At 45.6% G+C, this 27,831-nt stretch overlaps 1 pseudogene; it reads right to left on the bottom strand.

Annotated features, from left to right (window-relative positions):
- Positions 1-1,967: 1,967 nt before the first annotated feature.
- Positions 1,968-14,023, bottom strand: LOC109904834 (aryl-hydrocarbon-interacting protein-like 1; annotated as a pseudogene).
- Positions 14,024-27,831: the final 13,808 nt, after the last annotated feature.

Raw genomic sequence — 27,831 nt, forward strand, 5'->3', positions numbered from 1 at the left:
ACTCTAGACCCAAACTACTACAGACCAATATCTATCCTACCCTGCCTTTCTAAGGTCTTCAATAGCCAAGTTAACAAACAGATCACCAACCTTTTCGAATACCACCATACCTTCTCCGCTATGCAATCTGGTTTCCGAGCTGGTCATGGGTGCACCTCAGCCACGCTCAAGGTCCTAAACGATATCATAACCGCCATCGATAAGAGACAATACTGTGCAGCTGTATTCATCGACCTGGCCAAGGCTTTCGACTCTGTCAATCACCACATTCTTATCGGCAGACTCGACAGCCTTGGTTTCTCAAATGATTGCCTCGCCTGGTTCACCAACTACTTCTCAGACAGAGTTCAGTCTGTCAAATCGGAGTGCCTGTTGCCTGAACCTCTGGCACTCTCTATGGGGGTTCCTCAGGGTTAAATCCTCTGGCCGACTCTTTTCTCTGTATACATCAATTATGTCGCTCTTGCTGCTGGTGATTCTCTGATCCAACTCTACGCAGACGACACCATTCTGTATACTTCTGGCCCTTCTTTGGACACTGTGTTAACTAACCTCCAGACGAGCTTCAATGCCATAGAACTCTCCTTCCGTAGCCTCCAACTGCTCTTAAATGCAAGTAAAACCAAATGCATGCTCTTCAACCGATCGCTGCCTGCACCTGCCCGCCCGTCCAGTATCACTACTCTGGACGGTCCATATGTGGACAACTACAAATACCTAGGTGTCTGGTTAGACTGTAAACTCTCCTTCCAGACTCACATTAAGCATCTCCAATCCAAATTAAATCTAGAATTGGCTTCCTAATTCGCAAACCAAGCATCTTTCACTCATGCTGCCAAACATACCCTCGTAAAACTGACTATCCTGCCGATCCTTGACTTCGGCGATGTAATTTAAAAAATAGCCTCCAACACTCTACTCAGCAAATTGGATGCAGTCTATCACAGTGCCATCCGTTTTGTCACAAAAGGCCCATATACTACCCACCACTGCGACCTGTATGCTCTCGTTGGCTGGCCCTTGCTTCATATTCGTCGCCATACCCACTGGCTCCAGGTCATCTATAAGTCTTTGCTAGGTAAAGCCCCGCCTTATCTCAGCTCACTGTTCACCATAGCAGCACCCACCCGTAGCACACACTCCAGCAGGTATATTTCACTGGTCACCCCCAAAGCCAATTCTTCCTTTCACTGCCTTTCCTTCCAGTTCTCTGCTGCCAATGACTGGAATGAATTGCAAAAAAATCACTGAAGCTGGAGACTCATATCTCCCTCACTAGCTTTAAGCACCAGCTGTCAGAGCAGCTCACAGATCACTGCACCTGTACATAGCCCATCTGTAAATAGCCCATCCAACTACCTCATCCCCATACTGTTATTTATTTATTTTATTTTATTTTTTGGTCCTTTGCACCCCAGTATCTCTGCTTGCACCTGCATCTTCTGCACATCTATTACTTCAGTGTTTAATTGCTAAATTGGCCTATTTATTGCCTTACCTCCCTTATCTTACCTGATTTGCACACACTGTACATATACTTTTTCTATTGTATTATTGACTGTATGTTTGTTTATTCCATGTGTAACTCGGTGTTGTTGTTTGTGTCGCACTGCTTTGCTTTATCTTGGCCAGGTCGCAGTTGTAAATGAGAACTTGTTCTCAACTAGCCCACCTGGTTAAATATAACCAGGTGGGCCACCCCAAATAGGTGGGGGAAAAATATATATATATATTTGCCCTTTATGACTAGATACAGTACTTGTTGCGTTTGAACCATTCAAGTCAGACATAATGGATATATGTTCTACCCAAATGGATTGATCACCAAACAAACTTAGATAAATAAGTAACAATGACGTAGGATTTGTTACTGCCCGTCCCTCCCCTCTTCCTCCACAAGCCCCATCTCTGCTGTCCACTTTAACATTGACCCTCCCCCTCCATATGTGCATATCTCCTGGGCCATGTCAGAACAGGCCCTCGATCCACACCTTCATGTTCCCCTGGCCGTGGAGCAAGGGCACAGCCTTCAGCCTCTCCTCATCATTCAGAGCCCACGACTGACAGTGTCATACTCACTGGGCCGGTGCACCTGGGATACACAGACAGGCAGTCAGGCACGCACACACACATACACACACACACACGCACATTTGTTTTACTATCCCTGTGGGGACCAAACAATTTATTCATATTTTCCATAACCCTAACCTTAACCCATAACCCTAAACCTAAACCTAACCCCTAACTCTAATTCTAACCCTAACCCTAATTGTAACCATAACCCTAAACCTTAAGCTTAAAATATAATTTTCCTTGACTTCTGGTCCCCACAAGGATAGTAAAACCAAACACACCCAATATTTGTGTATTTATGTGTCTGTACGTGTGTACAATATCTGTGTCTCTGTGTATGTCTCCATTCCAGTGTTTCCCTCTAACCCTGACCAGTTCCAGTACAAAGTAGAGAGGCTGAGGCTTCTTCTGTAGCTGGTCCAGGTCATCATAGCCCAGGGTGTGGTTGGCAAACATGTTGACCATGCCACACGAATGGATGTGCCAGTCCACAGGGTCATTGCCCTCCGCAATGCGTGTGTGTGGCCACCAGAGGGTAGAGGCCAGTGTGCTGGGGAGAGAGAGTCAGAAAGACGGGGCAAGCTAAGTTAATCAGAGCCAGTGGCGATTTTACCATGTAAATCCTGGTGGGGCAAACTCCCAAACATTTTTTAGATACATGCCAGCAAAGCCACTACATAACACTAAACAATAAACGAATTGCACTATAATGCAATGTTACGGCCTACACAAAGCTGTCCCAACAGCAGAGCTTTCTTTTCAGCACTGCCACACCCGGCTATCATCGGAGCCTTGTCAGTCAATATAACTGTTTGTTCAGCACTTTTGAAATGTACAGCGACAGAATTCAGAACATGGGCCGTTCTTACAGTATTCTCCCTGTACACCAAGTCAGAACCGTTGATAAATAAAGGGGGCATATAAGCAGACAATGAAAGCTCTTACAATATGCAATGATTACGTTTCTCTTAAACAGGCTATAGGCTACATGTGCACCACCAAGTAAAAACGGTAAGCTAAGTTATGAAGGGGGAACAAATTATTAGGGTGAGGCACATGGGCTACTAACAGCTTACTACACAACATACACTTAGTATTACTTTCTTAGCTACAGTATACATTTCTCCCTGGCATATTACATCATTTATGCAGCAGCATACAATACATTTTTCAACTCACCTTGTTGTGATGTGCGCACTTGAACATGAAGGTGGCGCGGAGGTCCTTCTTATGGGCACATTTTGTCATGAAACTTCGTCATCAAAGTCTGGCATTCTCTGGATTTATGGTGCTTGTGGGATTTGTGGGAACTCTGAAAAAAATTTGCTCCGACTGGGAAAATACATTACGAATGGTCATCCAACTCGGAACTCCAAGTCAGGAACTCTGTCTCTTTCTAGAACTCCAACTGACGTCATGATTCAACCTCATTTTTTTCAGAGTTCCCAGTTGTCTTGAACGCACTGAAGTCTGAGATTTCCCAGTTGTTTTGAACATGGCAGAAGTCATGCTGGATTGACAGCATGGCCAATGTATTCAACCTTTTGAATGTATTCAACCTGACCCATCTTGTTGAATGTTTATCCTTTTAAGCTTGAAAAAGAGACACTTAAACCCAGACTTGGACCACACACCCACTCCACTGAATAGCAGGCTAGTGATTGTTTTGCATTGTTTGCAGTTAGCCACTAATTTCTTCCAAACCACTCATTGTTGAATTTGCGATTTCCAACTTGTTGTGTAATGTTTATGTCCAATGGCCGATGAGTACCAATACGTTTTATATATAATTTCTCGAAAAGGATTTGCCATTAGATTGTCGACGTGATTCATGGTGGTTACTGCTTGTCTAGCTTTCTAGCTAAGATTTTGAAAGTATGATGTTGACATGATCAGTCCAATCAAGGCTACGGTAGATATAACGGGATTTGACGTCATTTTATCTAAGGCCAATGACCTTGAGCCTTCTTGGATGGGCATTTCTAATGTAACTCTATGGCAGCACCCATGGGGCTTGAATTTTAGAGCTGTTCCTGTAGATTTTGTGGTGACGTAGTGTCTCCATGAGGGACAGAACACAGCCTATGACGGCGCAACTAGAGAACCAACCCCCACGCTCTGTATTTTCCGCTGGCTGCCCCACCACCACAGAAAGCATTGAGCTAGGCTGAAACACTTTTGGAGCTGCCTTACTCAAGAAAGCAAATAAGAGAAATGTTTGTATGTGGCTTTATTAACTACTTTTTTTCTCCATTGTTTGCAAACTGATATGTGACACGTATTGATGCCAAAATAACATGCAAACAGGCAAAAAAGAAAAGACTGGTCACAACTAACCAAAGCTATATGATATAAGATTTTGTTTAAGTGGGGTTTCCCCTTTTCTACTGTTTTGAATGGATTGGAATGGGTGGAGTACGACACTGCTCATTGTCTGTCATACTTGGTATATCAATTAAACCAGAAAGGACCCTGGTGTATTTGTGAATACACAAGTTATTGTGAAACTCTGCCAATTCTCGTCCTCAACTGAACTATGTCTCCTATGTAACAATATCGCCCTCCGCTGGTAGGGATGAGTAAACACTTCATTTTACCCTCAACACAAGTAGGGTTGCAGAATGTAGCCTACTGTAAAGCACCCAGGTTGTCGCTACTAGATAAGGAATGAATGGCTATGCCCCAGCTGGTTTAAAGCCCGTCCCAGGTTGTGTTCATGGTGAGTAAGCAGTAATCACAGGCGATTAGGGAAAGTTGAAGCTGCTGCATATTAATCACACTCTCTAAGCTCTCCTTCTGTTTGTCTCCTCCATCAACATACACATACAAATGCATGCACGTATAAACACACACACGCATACGGAAGTTTGCACACATATATGCACTTATACACACACAGCCAGACTCTAGTAGACACAAATAACTGGGGGGAAAAGAAGTCAAAGATGAAAATAGAACACACAACCTTAGGTTACCCTCACTAGCAGGTGTTGTAGATACAGTAGCAACCTTAGGTTACCATCACTAGCAGGTGTTGTAGATACAGTAGCAACCTTAGGTTACCATCACTAGCAGGTGTTGTAGATACAGTAGCAACCTTAGGTTACCATCACTAGCAGGTGTTGTAGATACAGTAGCAACCTTAGGTTACCCTCACAGGCAGGTGTTGTAGATACAGTAGCAACCTTAGGTTACCCTCACTAGCAGGTGTTGAAGATACAGTAGCAACCTTAGGTTACCCTCACTAGCAGGTGTTGTAGATACAGTAGCAACCTTAGGTTACCATCACTAGCAGGTGTTGTAGATACAGTAGCAACCTTAGGTTACCCTCATTAGCAGGTGTTGTAGATACAGTAGCAACCTTAGGTTACCCTCATTAGCAGGTGTTGTAGATACAGTAGCAACCTTAGGTTACCATCACTAGCAGGTGTTGTAGATACAGTAGCAACCTTAGGTTACCATCACTAGCAGGTGTTGTAGATCGCAAACTTAGGTTACCCTCACTAGCAGGTGTTGTAGATACAGTAGAAACTTTAGGTTACCCTCACTAGCAGGTGTTGTAGATACAGTAGAAACTTTAGGTTACCCTCACTAGCAGGTGTTGTAGATACAGTAGAAACCTTAGGTTACCCTCACTAGCAGGTGTTGTAGATACAGTAGAAACTTTAGGTTACCCTCACTAGCAGGTGTTGTAGATACAGTAGAAACGTTAGGTTACCCTCACCAGCAGGTGTTGTAGATACAGTAGAAACTTTAGGTTACCCTCACTAGCAGGTTTTGTTGATAGAACAAATGAACACTGAGTGTACAAAACATTATGAACACCTGTTCTTCCATGACATAGACTGGCCAGGTGAATCCAGGTGATCCCTTATTGATAAACTTGTTAAATCCTCTTCAATCAGTGTAGATGTAGTGTAGATCAGTGTAGATCAGTGTAGGGGCTCCCGAGTGGCTCAGCGGTCTAAGGTACTGCATCTCAGTGCTTGAGGCATCACTACAGACACTCTGGTTCGGATCCAGGCTGTATCACAACCGGCTGTGATTGTCAGTCCCATAGGGCGCTGCACAATTGGCCCAGCGTCGTCCAGGTTTGGCCGGTGTAGGCCATCGTTGTAAATAAGAATTAGCTCTTAACTGACTTTCCTAGTTAAATAAAAGAGGAGGAGACATGTTAAAGAAGGATTTCTAAGCATCGAGACCATTGAGACATGAATTGTGTATGTGTGCCATTCAGAGGGTGAATGGGCAAGACAAAATATAAGTGCCTTTGAAAGGGGTATGGTAGTAAGTGCCAGGTGCACCGGTTTGTGTCACAAACTGCAACGCAGCTGGGTTGTTCATGCTCAATGGGGGGGATGGGGGGGGGGGGGTGCAACTCAATACTAGGAAGGTGTTCTTAATGTTTTGTGCACTCAGTGTAAGTTCGCACTTTATTTGGATAGTCCAGATAGTCCATCTATAGATACTCTTCAGATGGTCATGCTATCAACAAAATATCTGTTGATAAGCAGCTGCTTGCTAAGGTTACAGTAAGGTTTAGGATAAGCGTTAGGGTAAGGGTTAGGTTTAGGTTTAGAATAAGGGTTAGGGTAAGGGTTAGGGTTAGGTTTAGAATAAGGGTTAGGGTAAGGGTTAGGGTTAGGTTTAGAGGTAGGGTTAGGTTAAGGGTTAGGGTTAGAGGTAGGGTTAGGTTAAGTAAGGGTTAGGATAAGCGTTAGGGTTAGGGTTAGGTTTAGAATAAGGGTTAGGGTTAGAGGTAGGGTTAGGTTAAGTAAGGGTTAGGATAAGCGTTAGGGTAAGGGTTAGGGTTAGGTTTAGAATAAGGGTTTGGGTAAGGGTTAGGGTTAGAGGTAGGGTTAGGGTTAGGTTAGGATTCAAGCTAGAGTTATGGTTAGTAGATAGTTCATTGAAATGTTTCTGTAGATAGTCTGTAGAGCATCTACAGATGGACTATAAAGTGTTACCAAATATAAATGTATAACCAAACCCCTGGAAAGCCTACAATTGCAGACATTATACGTTGAAGAGCACAGATAAAACAGACAACTGAAGGTAGGGCCTACATTTTCGACAAATGTGTGCTTTTCATAGCTTACTAGAGATGTGTTGAATTGTCTGAGAAGGGACAAATAGCAAAAAAGGGGACCTGACAGAAATGCCTGGATCCTCTTCAATAGTGGGTTGAGATTAGCATTGACACGACACAAGAGCTAATCTGTTTGTTTTTACCTGTCCCTAATGTTGTTTCTGATGATCATCATTATGACACAACACTGGCGATGAACACACACAGGACCACAAAGCACCTGTATTAGGTGTATGATATTCCAGTGTGTTTGTATTGTGTCTCATGCTACTGAGAGAGTTATGGAGATATTTAAGTGTTTACTCGGTATGCTTTTGTGTTTTTGACAGTACTGTAATAATGGGTGGGGTCTCTTTTAGTTCCTTGTAAGATGTCGGCCGACCTTCATGAGAGAGACTTTATTCTGATGTGATTGATACCTTTTGTGAAACGTCTCCCTAGGTAAAATAGTTGTTCACTTAGGACAAACCTTTTTTTCATTGAGATAGTCAGTTGACTTCTGGAGAGGTGTTTAGAATCTGGAAACATGCTACCGTGGCACTGCATTGTGGGAGAATGAGTCCTACTCACAGTGACATCGCACCAGAACTCGGCCACATCTCTACGATCTTCATGGAGGTGAGCAGGGTCTCCCAGATCTCCAGCTTGAACATGTTTCCAATCATGGGCACGCCCAGCCCCTTACTGTCGTCTATCACCTTACAATCATCACACAGCTGGGTACAGAAAGGGAAGGCTACCTGTGGAGGAGGGAAGGAGGTGGTGGTGGGGGGGTAAAAGGAGGTTAGGGATAATGGAGGAGGATGTACAGTATGAAAGAGGTGGAGGAGAGAAAAGAAGAGAGGGAGGGGTGGTTTAGAGAAAAGTCGGATCAGAGTCATTTTCCTCCAGATTCTCCAGTTTCACCAAATGTCACCCCTTTATGCACTGACCATACTGTTGTGGGTATGTGGTCCCTGTTGACAGGCAGGATGCAGCATGATAATATATTGTACCATGTCATTACTAATGGAATGAATAGTGTCATATGACTCCATAAGTAAGACCATTTTATTTGTCCTGATTTGAGTGAAACATTATTTTTTATTTTCAGAATCTACACAATGTTCTAGAATCTATTGCAACCATCTTCTTCACAGTAATCAGATTCGTTTGGAATTGGAGACAAAGCACTGGACGAGTAACTGTCTGTGGCCTGGAGAAAACCTCCACTATTTGAGAAAGAGGATAGAAAAGTCGATAGATGGAGTTATGTAAAAATAGATAGATCGAGAGATTCATATTGAGAGAAATAGAAAGAGAGAAAGACTGAGGATTATAAATGAAATAGATAGAGAGATGGAAATGGATGAATTTGGATAGCGATAAAAAGGTTGACGCAGAGGAATAGGTAGAGATGGAGAGATTGAGGCCTACCTTGGTCCCAGTAATGAACCGGGGCATCTCAGCTGTCCCTCCATACAGGATGGTTTTCTTAATGCCTTCCACACCAGGAGCACGGTCCCATCCATATCTGAAGACATCTTCCTATATGTCTGTCTGTGTACAGTAAATACTGTAAATAGCTGTGTGTGTGTGTGTCTGTATGTATGCGTTTCTGCTAAGGTAGCCTATAGAAGGTGTGAGAGTTATGAACACACATGAATGTTACTCCTCGATGATTAGGAAAGAAAGAATGAGATTAAGAATCCCTCCTCCACTCATCTCCTTCTCCCCTTCCCCCATTCATCCATCCCTCAATCAGCTCTTCTCAACGTTTCTCCTGATGACAATCTATCATCTGCTGGAAACATCCAGAACGGGATAAAAAAAAACACTACTTCAAGCCCACAGTTACAAATCATTGTGATATGGGCATAATGTGAAGCACTTAGAACGTGGACATCCTTATGATGGCTTGCTACTTTCACCCAGTAAGGATTCTGAGACAGTATCAGACATTTTGAGGCTGTTGTTGATATATTGCTATCTGAAATACATGCTTATAACTCGTAATAATGGTTTATTACTGGTTTATTATTAAGTGTTGCTAAAGCTTCTAGTTTCTATTCAGTCATGATCAAAGGGAAGAGAAGAAGACCGTCGTCCATCTCATAAAGGTCTGTCCGACTCCTTCCCTTTTAATATCCTGTGTTGCTGAGGTAGAAGCGAATATAATAGAATGTATTAGATATTTTAGAGTAGAACATGGTTTCCATTCCACAGGAAATTTCCTGGATTTACCAATATCAGGATGAATAGATAGACATTTCTCAGTGCTCTTTAAGACTCCTATGTCAGGGTAGGCAATTATCCAGCACTGGTACTGTGGACTCTGTGACCCCAGCTTCATACATCACATCTGCATCCCATATGTGCTGCTGAGTGGTGTGTATGTGTGGTGTGTGTGTGCGTCCATGCGTGCCTGTGTGAGTGAGTGAGTGAGTGAGTGAGTGAGTGTGTGTGTGTGTGTGAGCGCACGCATGTGTATTCATGCAGACGTGTGTATGTTTTAAATCCAAAGCTCCTGTGGTGGTGTGTGTTGCAGCCAAATCCAGTAAATAGTGGAGCAGCATTTCTACTCAAGTAAAGAGAACATCAGGGTGTGTGAGTTTCTTTTCTGGAAATTCAAACTCTTTTCAGGGAACTCTAATAGGCTACTCTAATATACGAATAAGAACCAAAACAGCCTTCAGGTAACTGCCAACATAATGGAAACACTTGAGTAAATGAAGGATACAAAGTATATAAAAATAGGATGCTTCCACACAGGTGTGGGTCCTGAGTTAATGAAGCAGTTATCATCCCATCATGCATAGGGTCATGTATACCTATGCGGGTATACCATGGATATGTCCGCATAGGATGACAATGTCCCCAACCACAGGGCACAAGTGGACACTGAATGATTTGATGAGGATGAAAACAATGTAAACAATATGCTATGGCCATCACAGTCACCAGATCTCAACCCAATTGAACACTTATGGGAGATTCTGGAGTGGTGCCTGAGATAGCGTTTTCCACTACCATTAACAAAACACCAAATTTCTTGTGGAAGAATGGTGTCGGATCTTTTCAATAGAGCTCCAGACACTTGTAGAATCAATGCCAAGGTGCATTGATGCTGTTCTGGACCGTGGTGGCCCAACGCACTATTAAGACACTTTATGTTGGTGTTTCCTTTATTTTGGCAGTTACCTGTATTTTTATTGGCTTTATAGTGCATTATGAATCTATAATGTGGTCATTAAAGGTCAGATGTACAGTAGGTGGAACACTGGACCCTATAAGACAACAAGCTGATCTCAGGTTTGTATTCCACCAATCATGTGGTAATCAGGATTGTGCAACAGCGCCTTATGTACCTGGACCATGGCCAGGCTAGTAACAGGATGATTTGTCGCCCTCATGTGGCTGCGTCAGGTATAAACACACTTAAATGAGCAGGTTTTACTGAAATTAGTAGGTCATAGGAGCAGCAGTTTAATGAATAATTTAATGAATGAACAGACAATATTCATAGTCCTTCAAGACTGAAGTCTTAGTGAATGAAATTACCTCATATATTGTCTTCAAAGATGAGATTATAATGTGATAGAGCACTCTCTAGTCACCCCCAAAACCAATTCTTTCTTTGGCCGCCTCTCCTTCCAGTTCTCTGCTGCCAATGACTGGAACGAACTACAAAAATCTCTGAAACTGGAAACACTTATCTCCCTCACTAGCTGTAAGCACCAACTGTCAGAGCAGCTCACAGATTACTGCACCTGTACATAGCCCACCTATAATTTAGCCCAAACAACTACCTCTTTCCCAACTGTATTTAATTTTTATTTATTTATTTATTTTGCTCCTTTGCACCCCATAATTTCTATTTCTACTTTGCACATTCTTCCATTGCAAAACTACCATTCCAGTGTTTTACTTGCTATATTGTATTTACTTTGCCACCTTGGCCTTTTTTGCCTTTACCTCTTTTCTCACCTCATTTGCTCACATTGTATATAGACTTGTTTTATACTGTATTATTGACTGTATGTTTGTTTTACTCCATGTGTAACTCTGTGTCGTTGTATGTGTCGAACTGCTTTGCTTTATCTTGGCCAGGTCGCAATTGTAAATGAGAACTTGTTCTCAACTTGCCTACCTGGTTAAATAAAGGTAAAATAAAATAAATAAGTTCAGTTGTATGGAAAACATATCATTGCTGTCTGAATAGGAAAAACTATTTTGACCTAACCCTGTGTCTTATGTATAACACATACTGTATGTTAATATATTTACAACGCACGCACGCACGCACGCACACACACACACACACACACACACACACACACACACACACACACACACACACACACACACACACACACAGTGAGAGAGAGAGAGCATCAGAGAACGGCGGGGGTGGGGTGACGCAGGCTTTATGAGTGAGTCACTCTGACACAAAGACTGACTTACAGCACCATAATCACCCAGTTACATCTTCAACAGGTGTAGAGATAAACAGCAATGCAGCCATTTTTGTCTCAACATCAAATCATTTCTGGGTAACAATTAAGTACCTTACTGTGATTGTTTTCAATTAAAATGAAAAAATAAATAATTAACAGCTTCTTAGCAAAGAGCAGTTTCTCAAGCAAGCATTTGGCTATGACTGTCTGGGAGTGGTCTGAGTGGAGAGGGGAAAACGGAAAACTAGCTGTTATTGGCAGAGAGGTTTGGAACTCTTTCTAATTTACTAATTAACCAGACAGGCCAAAATTCCATCCCACCAAATCAGGCTGTAATTTCAGGCGGTATTTTCCAACAGCTCTCACACTAAAACGGCATTATCATCATTTTCACAATTTCACAGAACCTCATAGTATGGAAATATACATAAAACATACACGACATGGCCAAAAGTATGTGGACTGCTCGTCGAACATCTCATTCCAAAATCCTGGGCATTAATATGGAGTTGGTCCCCTCTTTGCTGCTATAACAGCCTCCACTCTTCTGGGAAGGCTTTTCACTAGATATTGGAACATTGCTGTGGGGACTTGCTTCCATTTAGCCACAAGAGCATTAGTGAGGTCGGCACTGATGTTGGGTGATTAGTCCTGGCTCGCAGTCGGCTTTCCAATTCATCCCAAAGGTGTTTGATGGGGTTGACGTCAGGGCTGGCCAGTGCAGGTCAGTCAAGTTCTTCCACACCAATCTTGACAAACCATTTCTGTATGGACCTTGCTTTGTGCACTAGGGCATGTGTCATGCTGAAACTGGAAAGGCCCTTCCCCAAACTGTTGTAACAAAGGTGGAAGTGTAACAGTATAGCTTTCGACCCTCTGCACACATCAACAACTGCCTCCCACGAAGTATCGTTACCCATCGCTCAAGGGGAACAACTACTTCAAGGTGTCAGAGCGAGTGACGTCACCGATTGAAACGCGGCAGGGTAGCCTAGTGGTTAGAGTGTTGGACTAGTAATCGGAAGGTTGCAAGTTCAAACCCCCGAGCTGACAAGGTACAAATCTGTCGTTCTGCCCCTGAACAGGCAGTTAACCCACTGTTCCTAGGCCGTCATTGAAAATAAGAATTTGTTCTTAACTGACTTGCCTGGTTAAATAAAGGTTAAATAAAAAAATAAAAAATTAGTGCGCACCCCGCTAACTAGCATTGGTTACAGAAGCACAGAATCGTCTAGAATGTCGTTGTATACTGTGGCGTTAGTTCCAGTGAAGGGAAATCTTAAGGAGCCTGAACCGTGAAAACAGCCACAGACCATTATTCCTCCTCCACCAAACTTTACATTTGGCACTATGCATTTGGGCAGGTAGCGTTCTCCTGGCATCTGCCAAACACAGATTTGTACATCGGACTGCCAGATGGTGAAGCGTGATTCATTACTCATTGCGCATGGTGATCTTAGGCTTGTGTGTGGCTGTTCAGCCATGGAAACCCATTTCATGAAGCTCCCAACGAACAGTTTGTGTGCTAAAGTTGCTTCCAGAGGAGGTTTGGAACTCATTAGTGAGTCTTGCAACCGAGGACAGACGATTTTTACGCTCTATGCGCTTCAGCACTCGGCGGTCCCATTCTGTGAGCTTGTGTGGCCTACCACTTCACGACTGAGCCGTTGTTACTCCTACACATTTCCACTTCACAATAACAGCACTTACAGTTGACCACGGCCGGTCTAGCAGGGCAGAAATTTGACTAACTGACTTGTTGGAAAGGTGGCATCCTATGACGGTGTCACGTTGAAAGTCAGTGAGCACTTTAGTAAGGCCATTCTACTGCCGGTGTTTGTCTATGGAGATTGCATGGCTGTATGCTCGATTTTATACAGCAGTCAGCAAAGGGTGTGGCTGAAATAGCCCAATCCACAAATTTTAAGGGGTGTCCGCCTAGTGTTGGACAGTCACGTTTTTGAGTGCACTGGGCCTTTACTAATCTGTGCTTCCTCTATGTTCGCACGCATGGGGTTCACCCTGTGACTGTACTCCTATTTAGCCACCATGGAAACACAGCTCTGATGCATTAGTTCCCTTTGATGACGTCATAAGCTATTTGTGTTCATGTCATCTAGCTGCTGGTATTGAAGCATATTGAAAGGCCATTCATTCATAAATAGAACTGAGTCTGATGCTTCAGTGATGGAAAGAGACACACACAGGTGCTCTGACGTGTGTGCCACTTTTCTTTCTATGGCTTCAGAGGGAGAGAGAATGTGTGTGTGTGTGTGTATGTTCGCTCTACTTATGCTTCAGTAACACGTTAGGTTTTGTAGCATGTGTGTGTGTGCTCCTTCCTTACCTTGACATTCAGCGCTGAGCCAGCAGAAGGGCAACCACCAGCAGGGGTACAGGAGAACATACCCTGGCCAGACATCTCCTCTTACCTGCCTCATCCTCTCACTGTGACAGACATGCACACACACACAGGCACATCTCAAACACACAAGAAATCAAGTACGCACACACATGCACAGAGTACATAGTGATTTCCAAGTAACCATGATATTGTATCATCCTATTAACATTGGACCATTTGATCATTGTTGAGGATGATATTGGCGATGATGATGGTGATTATGATGGTGGTAATGATGATGGTGATTATGATGATGGTGATGATGATGGTTGTTCCTGCTGGGCCTGGTGACTGGCAGCTGGTGGTGGGAAACATGTGCGGGCATGTCCCCACACCCCACATGTTGAGAGGCTCTGGAAGTGCAGGGGTGGTGAATCATGCCCCAGAGATATGTCAAACAAGGGGGCAATGACCAGCCTCGTGCTTCAGAGCTTTGTGTGTGTGTTGCATGCACGTTTGCGTTTGTGTGTTTCACATGCTTGTTTCTGCTTGAACCTGTCTGTCTGTCCATCCACCCGTCTGACTACAGTACATGGACTACTAACCTTCAGGGAGGTAAGATCTTAAACCTATATTATAATATAATAAACATATGTAACAGTGAGTGACATGACATAAAAGCCACACCTATTATAAGCCTTTTTGATATCCCTGGTAGAACCTTTTTTGGCTTCAGGTAGAACCCTTTTGGGTTCCATGTACACCCTGGGTGGAAAGGGTTCTACATGGAACCCAAAAGGGTTCTACTTGGAACCAAAAATGGTTTATCCGTTTTTTTTTGTGTACCCCAGCCACAGTCCCATGTACCAGCCCCATGTAACCCAAACACCAGTCCCATGTAACCCCAACACCAGCCCCAACACCAGTCCCATGTAACCCCAGAACCAGCCCCATGTAACCCCAACACCAGTCCCATGTAACCCAAACACCAGCCCCATGTAACCCCAACACCAGCCCCATGTAACCCCAACACCAGCCCCATGTAACCCAAACACCAGTCCCATGTAACCCCAACACCATCCCCAACACCAGTCCCATGTAACCCCAGAACCAGCCCCATGTAACCCCAACACCAGTCCCATGTAACCCAAACACCAGCCCCATGTAACCCCAACAACAGCCCCATGTAACCCCAACACCAGCCCCATGTAACCCCAGCACCATCCCCATGTAAACCCAGCCCCATGTAACCCCAACACTAGCCACATGTAACCCCAACGCTAGCCACATATAACCCCAACAACAGCACCATGTAACCCCAACACCAGCCCCATGTAACCCCAGCACCATCCCCATGTAACTCCAACACTAGCCACATGTAACCCCAACGCTAGCCCCATGTAACCCCAACAACAGCACCATGTAACCCCAACACCAGCCCCATGTAACCCCAGCACCATCCCCATGTAACTCCAACACTAGCCACATGTAACCCCAACGCTAGCCACATATAACCCCAACAACAGCACCATGTAACCCCAACACCAGCCCCATGTAACCCCAGCACCATCCCCATGTAACTCCAACACTAGCCACATGTAACCCCAACGCTAGCCCCATGTAACCCCAGCACCAGCCCCATGTAACCCCAGCCCCATGTAACCCCAACACCAGCCCCATGTAACCCCAATGCTAGCCCCATGTAACCCCAGCACCAGCCCCATGTAACCCCAACACCAGTCCCTTGTAACCCCAACACCAGCCCCATGTAACCCCAACACCAGCCCCATGTAACACCAGCCCCATGTAAACCCAACACCAGCCCCATGTAATCCCAACAACAGCCCCATGTAACCCCAACACCAGCCCCATGTAACACCAGCCCCATGTAACACCAGCCCCTTGTAACCCCAACACCAGCCCCATGTAACCCCAACACCAGCCCCATGTAACACCAGCCCCATGTAAACCCAACACCAGCCCCATGTAACCCCATCACCAGCCCCATGTAACCCCAACAACAGCACCATGTAACCCCAACACCAGCCCCATGTAACCCCAGCACCATCCCCATGTAACTCCAACACTAGCCACATGTAACCCCAACGCTAGCCACATATAACCCCAACAACAGCACCATGTAACCCCAACACCAGCCCCATGTAACCCCAGCACCATCCCCATGTAACTCCAACACTAGCCACATGTAACCCCAACGCTAGCCCCATGTAACCCCAGCACCAGCCCCATGTAACCCCAGCCCCATGTAACCCCAACACCAGCCCCATGTAACCCCAATGCTAGCCCCATGTAACCCCAGCACCAGCCCCATGTAACCCCAACACCAGTCCCTTGTAACCCCAACACCAGCCCCATGTAACCCCAACACCAGCCCCATGTAACACCAGCCCCATGTAAACCCATCACCAGCCCCATGTAATCCCAACAACAGCCCCATGTAACCCCAACACCAGCCCCATGTAACACCAGCCCCATGTAACACCAGCCCCATGTAACCCCAACACCAGCTCCATGTAACACCAGCCCCATGTAACCCCAACACCAGCCCCATGTAACACCAGCCCCATGTAACCCCAACACCAGCCCCATGTAAACCCAACACCAGCCCTGTGGAACACCAGCCCCATGTAACACCAGCCCCATGTAACCCCATCACCAGCCCCATGTAACCCCATCACCAGCCCCATGTAACCCCAACACCAGCCCCATGTAAAACCAACACCAGCCCCATGTAACCCCAATACCAGCCCCATGTAACCCTGACACCAGCCCCATGTAACCCCGACACCAGCCCCATGTAACCCCTTCACCAGCCCCATGTAACCCCATCACCAGCCCCATGTAACCCCAACACCAGCCCCATGTAACACCAACACCAGCCCCATGTAACCCCAATACCAGCCCCATGTAACCCTGACACCAGCCCCATGTAACCCCAGAACCAGCCCCATGTAACCCCAATACCAGCCCCATGTAACCCTGACACCAGCCCCATGTAACCCCAGAACCAGCCCCATGTAACCCTGACACCAGCCCCATGTAACCCCAGAACCAGCCCCATGTAACCCCAATACCAGCCCCATGTAACCCTGACACCAGCCCCATGTAACCCCAGAACCAGCCCCATGTAACCCTGACACCAGCCCCATGTAACCCCTACACCAGCCCCATGTAACCCCAACACCAGCCCCATGTAACCCTGACACCAGCCGCATGTAACCCTGACACCAGCCCCATGTAACCCTGACACCAGCCTCATGTAACCACAATACCAGCCCCATGTAATCTCAACACCAACACCAGCCCCATGTAATCTCAACACCCAACACCAGCCCCATGTAATCTCAACACCAACACCAGCCCCATGTAACCCCAGCCCAGTTGGCCATTACCTCCTCATCTCTGGGCTTGTCCTAGTCACAGCTCTCCCTGACAGAGCCTCATTCTCCTGCCCCGACCTTTAGCTACATACCTCTGCACATAGCAGCCAGTACAAAGAGCACATGCACACAGCAGTCACACACACTCACTGTGTACCGACTACACACACACACACACACGCACACACACACACACACACACACACACACACACACACACACACACACACACACACACACACACACACACACACACACACACACACACACACACACACACACACACACACACACACACACACACACACACACACACACTGCTGACACAGTCACATGGGCCTGGGGCTATTATTTAAGCTGGATAACCCTGGGAGACCAGCTGAGTATTGTGGGGTGGAGGTGAGATCCCACTCACAGTGTTCGGAGCCTGACTTCAGACATCTTCTTGGACACACAGCGAGAGGATGAAACAGAGCTAGAGAAAAGCAGAACAACATCTCTGACATACACTCACACACACTTCCCATGCGTTCCAATGTGCTGAGGGAACATTTCCCCTACTGTGCTGTATATTTCTCATGCATCGTCTATGGGACCCTGTGACCTAGTCAGGTTGAGGAGTAAATAAATCGTCAGTGGTTCTTCCGATTCAGTGAACCAAGCTCAGACTTGCGTTAGCTCCTCCAACCTAATGCCTACACTTTGGCTTTAGCTCAGTGGCTTACACAGTCTTGTGGCAGCCAGTCAGTCACTTAAACAGGAGCTCCTTCCCAGTGGTAGTGAGTGGTATGAGGACGGGGGCATGTAGGGAACACCTACTGCGAACTCATTCAGCTCATGTATGGAGTCAATACAGCTAATCCCACTGTTTACTTAAAACAAGAGCTTTGACAGCCCACACACCATAAAACCTACACAAACACACAAAACACACACACACACACACAGAAATACGTCATTTGGTTTAAAAGTAGCCTGGGAACGCACATAATAACATGCAATACAATATACAATACATTACACACACAGTTAATAATACATCCCGATAAAGAAAGTAAACAAATAAAACAATTCCAAATCTCTAAGCAGATTCATTTCAATATCTCTGCTCTTCATCAGGATCAAATTAAGTGATGATATAATGACGGTGACCTTTACTGCAAGCCTTACTGGGATGTGAGAGGGAGGAGGGAAGTTATTGAGTGTGATTTAAATGAGAAATATCTGGGCCTCCCGAGTGGGCCTGCTTTAGTGACTCCTTGTGGTGGGCCGGGCGCTTGCAGGCTGACCTTAGTCGTCAGTTGAACTGTGTTTTCTCTGACACATTGGTGTGGCTGGCTTCCAAGTTAAGAGGGCGTGTGTTAAGGAGCGGGGTTAGCAGGGTCATGTATCGGAGGACGCATGACTCCGCCTTCGCCCCCTGAGCTTGTTGGGGAGTTGCAGCGATGAGACAAGATCAAAAACGGGGAGAAAAAGGGGGTTAAATACAAAAAAAAGGAAATGACCAATATCTTCAATCCTAATCTGGGGTCATCCCAGGTCTGTGGATTAGAGGGGGAGAGGAGGGCATACTGTAGAATACATGTCTGATCTCAATACATTTAACTTTAAACCAGTGGGCCTCGACAACGCCTGGGTTACGTTCAGTATGAGCAAACAGGACAAAATGTTTTGAAACCTGAAACAAAAATCTGCATTGTTATTGGGTAAATTTGAGTGGGTTCCCCTGTTCAAATGTTCTCCTACCATTTCATGCGTACCTATAACCTCAACTTGTTAAATCAGGCCACACACTAAACTCACTGAACTCTATCAGCCCTGAGGAGGGGGTGGCTTTTAAAACAGCGTAATTTCCGACCCTATAAGGAAACCCATTGAAATGCTCAGACGTTTGTACCAAGAAGCCGGCAGCGTGCTCTGGTCTCTGGTAGGAGATTGCTCTGTCTGCTCTAATGTCTTCCATGTGGCCTGCCAGGAGACAGCGAGGCTGCGTTCAGGAGTGGCATGCAGTGTTTCTCTCTCTAACCAGCTATTGACAATTTCCTCAAGTATGTGCGAGGCACACACACACGCACACACACACACAATGTGTGCAGCACACACGCATATGCGCATTACACACACCCGCTACACGCTTCTTCCCATCCCAATGAGGCCCAGGGCCAGCCTGTTCTCACGTGGGCCCTGCATGTGGGACACACACATGCACTCACACAGACTTAAAACACAATGGTAGTGTCAGGGGAATGAGGAACATTATCGTCCATAGTCAATAGGGACTTGTTTGTCCATGTCCAGAAGTTTCAGTAAATCAGTGTGTTTGTGTTTATATATGTATATACAATACAATACAATTGCATTGCATTGCGTATACAGTACATATACCCAAACACACTGATTTACTGTGTGGACAATCACAAGGGTAAAAGTACTGGATGTGGACAAACAAGTTCCTAGTGACTGATAATGTTCCTTATTCCACTGACAATAGCATTGTAACCTGTTTTCATTTATGTAACATTGTATGTATTTCTCCATTACTCCTGCTCTTTCTGTCACTCTAGGCCTCTCATTTGACATTTTAATAATTTAGTAGACACTTATCCAGAGTGACTTACAGCACTGAGTGCATACATTTTCATACTGATCCCCCATTGGAATTGAACCGGCAACTTTGGCAACTTTGGCATGCGCTACCAACGGTTTGTTGCCGTGTCCTAATTACAGTACATGTTGTTCTGTACTTTGTCCTGGGCTGGCCGGCCGCAGCACAGAAACAGGAATCACACAATATCCCTACCACATGGGCTTGACTGCAGGAGAGCACAGATCACGTTTCACATAAAGTACACTGTGTATTTGTGTGTGTGTGTCCGTGTGTGTGTGTCTGCCTGTCTGTCTGTGTTTCTGTCTGTCTGTTTGTATATATTGGCGAGCTATAGGTACAGAAGCAGTTAAAAGTGTGTCTGTGAAAGTGTTGTCTCTTGTCTTCTTTTTAAAATAGACTTTTGTTTATTTTTTGTATTTTTTGTCAAGTGTAAATCAAATGTGACTTGACTTGTGAGAGCTACACCCTGTGTTTGGTATTAAGAGCCAAGTGTGAATATAAGCAACAGTGGCTGAGACATAAACACATAAGCACTTGCTATCTCTCTCTCTCTTTATCTCTATCTATCTTTTACGCAGGATTAAGTTGTCAGGTTCCATTGAACTCTCAGCATCCTCCACCACACAAAACCACACAAAACCTTCTTAAGGTACTGTACAGTTATTTATAACTAAGTGTTGGGTAACCCTCTACTTTCAATGTACCTAACCACCCATAGATAGCACCTGAGTGGACTCACTGTCATGGTTACTTGGACACAGCAGAGGTGGTGTGTGTGTGTCTGGCTGTCATGTTCTTTTAACAAGATTGTCTGGTCGGTCTACCCTGGTCAGACTTTTCTTTCCGAGGAATTACGCAACAAGCGTTCTGTGGACCTAAGAGGGAAATTGTCTAGGTGATGGCAAGGCCTCCTCTGATGTCACAGCCCAGGATTAACCATGGCAACCAGTCAGGGCTCCCGAGTGGGGCAGCGGTCTAAGGCACTGCATCTCAGTGCTAGAGGCATCACTACAGACCCTGGTTTCATCCCGGGCTGTATCACAACCAGCCGTGTTCGGGAGTTCCAAAGGGTGGCACACAATTGGCCCAGCATTGCCTGGGTTTGGCCGGGGTAGGCCGTAATTGTAAAATAAGAATGAGTTCTTAACTGACTTGCCTAGTAAAATTAAATTACACAACACCTCTGTCTGTTACTACTCTTTCTCACTTCCTTGCTCACCCTTTTTCTCTCCCTACAGCCCATCTATAGAGAAGTCTGGAGTCTTTACTGCAGGGCTGGGGCCCAGGGCCTGGGTGCAATGTGTAACATACATCAGGGGCTGGACTGCCTGCTGGTTGGGGCCTCATTGAAATGGGCTTGGTTGGGTTGTGTATCGGAGGACGCATGACTTTCAACCTCCGTCTCTCCCGAGCCCGTACGGGAGTTGTAGCGATGAGACAAGATAGTAGCTACTAAAAACAATTGGACACCATGAAATTGGGGGGAAAAAGGGGGAAAATTTCAAATAAAATAAAAATTTAATTAAAAAAAAGAAATGGGCGGCTTGTCATTGGATGGGGCACAGCGGTGGGTGGGTGTGCATACTGTACAAGTTCTCTGTCTCTCTTTCTTTCTTGGTCTTTCTCTCTTTCCCTGGCCTCTGTATCACATTCACTCTTTCTTTCTCTCTTTCTCTATTGGTTTCTGCTATGTCACCATGGGCACACGCTACATGTTGTGCTGTACCCCTCTCCCCTATATCACTCCTCTCTCCCCTATATCACTCCCATCTCCCCTATATCAGTCCTCTCCCCCTATATCACTACCCTCTCCCCTATATCACTCCTCTCTCCCCTATATCACTTCCATCTCCCCTATATCAGTCCTCTCTCCCCTATATCACTCCTCTCTCCCCTATATCACTCCTCTCTCCCCTATATCACTCCCATCTCCCTTATATCACTCCTCCCTCCCCTATATCACTCCCCTCTCCCCTATATCACTCCCATCTCCCCTATATCACTCCCATCTCCCCTATATCACTCCCATCTCCCCTATATCACTCCCATTTCCCATATATCAGTCCTCTCTCCCCTATATCACTCCTCTCTCCCCTATATCACTCCTCTCTCCCCTATATCACTACCCTCTCTCCTATATTACTCCTCCCTCCCCTATATCACTCCCATCTCCCCTATATCAGTCCTATTTCCACTATATCACTCCTCTCTCTGCTATATCACTCCTCTCTCCCCTATATCACTCCCATCTCCCCTATATCACTCCTCTCTCCCCTATTTCACTCCCATCTCCCCTATATCACTACCCTCTCCCCTATATCACTCCCATCTCCCCTATATCAGTCCTCTCTCCACTATATCACTCCTCTCTCCCATATATCACTACCCTCTCCCCTATATCACTCCCCTCTCCCCTATTTCACTCCTCTCTCTCCCCTATGTCACTCTTCTCTCCCCTATTTCACTCCCCTCTCCCCTATATCACTCCCCTCTCCCCTATATCACTCCCCTCTCCCCTATTTCACTCCTCTCTCTCCCCTATGTCACTCTTCTCTCCCCTATTTCACTCCCCTCTCCCCTATATCACTCCTCTCTCCCCTATATCACTACCCTCTCTCCTATATTACTCCTCTCTCCCCTATATCACTCCCATCTCCCCTATATCAGTCCTATTTCCACTATATCACTCCTCTCTCCCCTATATCACTCCTCTCTCCCCTATATCACTCCCATCTCCCCTATATCACTCCCCTCTCCCCTATTTCACTCCCATCTCCCCTATATCACTACCCTCTCCCCTATATCACTCCCATCTCCCCTATATCAGTCCTCTCTCCACTATATCACTCCTCTCTCCCATATATCACTACCCTCTCCCCTATATCACTCCCCTCTCCCCTATTTCATGCATGTCAACATCAGAAGCCTCCTCCCTAAGTTTGTCTTACTCACTGCTTTAGCACACTCTGCTAACCCTGATGTCCTTGCTGTGTCTGAATCCTGGCTCAGGAAGGCCACCAAAAATTCAGAGATTTCCATACCCAACTATAACATCTTCCGTCAAGATAGAACTGCCAAAGGGGGAGGAGTTGCAGTTTACTGCAGAGATAGCCTGCAAAGTAATGTCATACTTTCCAGGTCCATACCCAAACAGTTCGAACTACTAATTTTGAAAATTACTCTCTCCAGAAATAAGTCTCTCACGGTTGCCGCCTGCTACCGACCCCCCTCAGCTCCCAGCTGTGCCCTGGACACCATTTGTGAATTGATCGCCCCCCATCTAGCTTCAGAGTTTGTTCTGTTAGGTGACCTAAACTGGGATATGCTTAACACCCCGCCAGTCCTACAATCTAAGCTAGATGCCCTCAATCTCACACAAATCATCAAGGAACCCACCAGGTACAACCCTAACTCTGTAAACAAGGGCACCCTCATAGACGTCATCCTGACCAACTGGCCCTCCAAATACACCTCCGCTGTCTTCAACCAGGATCTCAGCGATCACTGCCTCATTGCCTGTATCCGCTACGGAGCCACAGTCAAATGACCACCCCTCATCACTGTCAAACGCTCCCTAAAACACTTCTGTGAGAAGGCCTTTCTAATCGACCTGGCCCGGGTATCCTGGAAGGACATTGACCTCATCCCGTCAGTTGAGGATGCCTGGTCATTCTTTAAAAGTAACTTCCTCACCATTTTAGATAAGCATGCTCCGTTCAAAAAATGCAGAACTAAGAACAGATACAGCCCTTGGTTCACCCCAGACCTGACTGCCCTCGACCAGCACAAAAACATCCTGTCCCCGTGATATGCAACTGTTCAGGGAAGTCCGGAACCAATACACGCAGTCAGCTAAGGCCAGCTTCTTCAGGCATAAGTTTGCATCCTGTAGCTCCAACTCCAAAAAGTTCTGGGACACTGTGAAGTCCATGGAGAACAAGAGCACCTCCTCCCAGCTGCCCACTGCACTGAGGCTAGGTAACACGGTCACCACTGATAAATCCATGATTATCGAAAACTTCAATAAGCATTTCTCAACGGCTGGCCATGCCTTCCGCCTGGCTACTTCAACCTCGGCCAACAGCTCCGCCCCCCCCGCAGCTCCTCGCCCAAGCCTCTCCAGGTTCTCCTTTACCCAAATCCAGATAGCAGATGTTCTGAAAGAGCTGCAAAACCTGGACCCGTACAAATCAGCTGGGCTTGACAATCTGGACCCTCTATTTCTGAAACTATCTGCCACCATTGTCGCAACCCCTATTACCAGCCTGTTCAACCTCTCTTTCATCTCGTCTGAGATCCCCAAGGATTGGAAAGCTGCCGCAGTCATCCCCCTCTTCAAAGGGGGAGACACCCTGGACCCAAACTGTTACAGACCTATATCCATCCTGCCCTGCCTATCTAAGGTCTTCGAAAGCCAAGTCAACAAACAGGTCACTGACCATCTCGAATCCCACCGCACCTTCTCCGCTGTGCAATCTGGTTTCCGAGCCGGTCATGGGTGCACCTCAGCCACACTCAAGGTACTAAACGATATCATAACCGCCATCGATAAAAGACAGTACTGTGCAGCCGTCTTCATCGACCTTGCCAAGGCTTTCGACTCTGTCAATCACCATATTCTTATCGGCAGACTCAGTAGCCTCGGTTTTTCGGATGACTGCCTTGCCTGGTTCACCAATTACTTTGCAGACAGAGTTCAGTGTGTCAAATCGGAGGGCATGCTGTCCGGTCCTCTGGCAGTCTCTATGGGGGTGCCACAGGGTTCAATTCTCGGGCCGACTCTTTTCTCTGTGTATATCAATGATGTTGCTCTTGCTGCGGGCGAATCCCTGATCCACCTCTACGCAGACGACACCATTCTATATACTTTCGGCCCGTCTTTGGACACTGTGCTATCTAACCTCCAAACAAGCTTCAATGCCATACAACACTCCTTCCGTGGCCTCCAACTGCTCTTAAACGCTAGTAAAACCAAATGCATGCTTTTCAACCGGTCGCTGCCTGCACCCGCATGCCCGACTAGCATCACCACCCTGGATGGTTCCGACCTAGAATATGTGGACGTCTATAAGTACCTAGGTGTCTGGCTAGACTGCAAACTCTCCTTCCAGACTCATATCAAACATCTCCAATCGAAAATCAAATCAAGAGTCGGCTTTCTATTCCGCAACAAAGCCTCCTTCACTCACGCTGCCAAGCTTACCCTAGTAAAACTGACTATCCTACCGATCCTCGACTTCGGCGATGTCATCTACAAAATGGCTTCCAACACTCTACTCAGCAAACTGGATGCAGTCTATCACAGTGCCATCCGTTTTGTCACTAAAGCACCTTATACCACCCACCACTGCGACTTGTATGCTCTAGTCGGCTGGCCCTCGCTACATATTCGTCGCCAGACCCACTGGCTCCAGGTCATCTACAAGTCCATGCTAGGTAAAGCTCCGCCTTATCTCAGCTCACTGGTCACGATGGCAACACCCATCCGTAGCACGCGCTCCAGCAGGTGTATCTCATTGATCATCCCTAAAGCCAACACCTCATTTGGCCGCCTTTCGTTCCAGTACTCTGCTGCCTGTGACTGGAACGAATTGCAAAAATCGCTGAAGTTGGAGACTTTTATCTCCCTCACCAACTTCAAACATCAGCTATCTGAGCAGCTAACCGATCGCTGCAGCTGTACATAGTCTATTGGTAAATAGCCCACCCTTTTCACCTACCTCATCCCCATACTGTTTTTATTTATTTACTTTTCTGCTCTTCTGCACACCAATATCTCTACCTGTACATGACCATCTGATCATTTATCACTCCAGTGTTAATCTGCAAAATTGTAATTATTTGCCTACCTCCTCATGCCTTTTGCACACATTGTATATAGACCCCCCCTTTGTTTTCTACTGTGTTATTGACTTGTTAATTGTTTACTCCATGTGTAACTCTTTGTTGTCTGCTCACACTGCTATGCTTTATCTTGGCCAGGTCGCAGTTGAAAATGAGAACTTGTTCTCAACTAGCCTACCTGGTTAAATAAAGGTGAAATAAAAAAAATAAAAATAAAAATTTCACTCCTCTCTCTCCCCTATGTCACTCTTCTCTCCCCTATTTCACTCCCCTCTCCCCTATTTCACTCCTCTCTCTCCTCTATGTCACTCTTCTCTCCCCTATGTCACTCCCCTTTCCCCTATATCACTCCCCTCTCCCCTATTTCACTCCTCTCTCTCCTCTATGTCACTCTTCTCTCCCCTATTTCACTCCCCTCTCCCCTATATCACTCCTCTCTCCCCTTCTCAATTCAATTTCAATTTAAGGGGCTTTATTGGCATGGAAAACATGTGTTTACATTGCCAAAGCAAGTGAAATAGATAATAAACAAACGTGAAATAAACAATGAAAAATGAACATTACTCACAGAAGTTCCAAAAGAATAAAGACATTTCAAATGTCATATTATGTCTATATACAGTGTTGTAATGATGTGCAAAAAGTACAAAAGGAAAATATATCAACATAAATATGGGTTGATTTGTTTCAAATTCTTTGTCGATCTGTGTAATCTGAGGGAAATATGTGTCGCTAATATGGTCTACATATTTGGCAGGAGGTTAGGAAGTGCAGCTCAGTTTCCATCTCTTTTTGTGGGCAGTCTCTCTCTCGGTCTCTCTCTCTCAGTCTCTCTCTCTCTCTCTCTCTCTCTCTCTCTCTCTCTCACCCACCCACCCACCCACCCACGTGGGTTGGTTTTTCCAGGGGCACCTGATGAAGTCATCAGACTGAAGGAGCAACAGTAGCCAGGGTGTCCAAACATGGAAACTGAGACATACAGTATGGGAGAGGGGGGGCACACTTTTCCACTTCCCTCTAAATTGAACATTAACACATACATACAGGTCAATGGTCAGCACTGACTGACTGACGCGGTACAGCTGGGGAGGATTGGCCTTCTGGCAAATGTCAAATGTGCTGAACTATTTTTGAGTTGGGGGGGGATGGTTGAAATTGACACACACAAAATTATTTTTTAAATATAAAAATGAAAAATGTAACATGGCCAGCGGCCTATGGGCCTGTTAAGATGATTATTTTTATGATTTTTGCGCAATTTCTCTGTTATACAGTGGACAAAGGCCAACCGTCCCTACCAAGATGGACTGGCCCAGTGTCACACAAACGGACATTCAAAGTCAAACGCAGCATCAGCAAAGAGACCTGCTCTGACTCATCAGTTAGACAGCCAAGATCATGAATCATAAAACATGAAAAAGGAGCCTATTAACGTAGAAAGAACACATTCTACATTGTCACCTCACTCAAAACATTTAATTTTTTAGGTTGGCTAAAGTGTTCCCCACCAGTTTTGAGCTCCACCAGTTCTGACCCCCATTTTTATTCTAAAATGGATTAAATCGTTTTTTCCCCCTCATCAATACACACAAAACCCCATAATGACAAAGCAAAAAAGGCTTTTAGAAATGTTTGCAAATGTAAAAAATAAATAAATAAATATTAAGCTTACATAAGTATTCAGACCCTTTACTCAGTACTTTATTGAAGCATCTAAAGCAGCAATTACCGCCCCGAGTCTTGTTGGGTATGATGCTACAAGCTTGGCACACTTGTATTTGGGGAGTTTGTCACATTCTTCTCTGCAGATCCTCTTAAGCTCTGTCAAATCGGATGGGGAGTGCCGCTGCACAGCTATTTTCAGGTCTCTCCAGAGATGATTGATCGGGTTCAAGTCCGGGTTCTGGCTGGGCCACTCAAGGACTTTCAGAGACTTGTCCCAAAGCCACTCCTGTGTTGTCTTAGCTGTGTGCTTAGGGTCATTGTCCTGTTAGAAGGTGAACCTTTGCCCCAGTCAGAGGTCCTGAGCACTC

Source organism: Oncorhynchus kisutch, linkage group LG15 (assembly GCF_002021735.2).
Source record: "Oncorhynchus kisutch isolate 150728-3 linkage group LG15, Okis_V2, whole genome shotgun sequence".
In the NCBI taxonomy this organism is placed as follows: domain Eukaryota; kingdom Metazoa; phylum Chordata; class Actinopteri; order Salmoniformes; family Salmonidae; genus Oncorhynchus; species Oncorhynchus kisutch.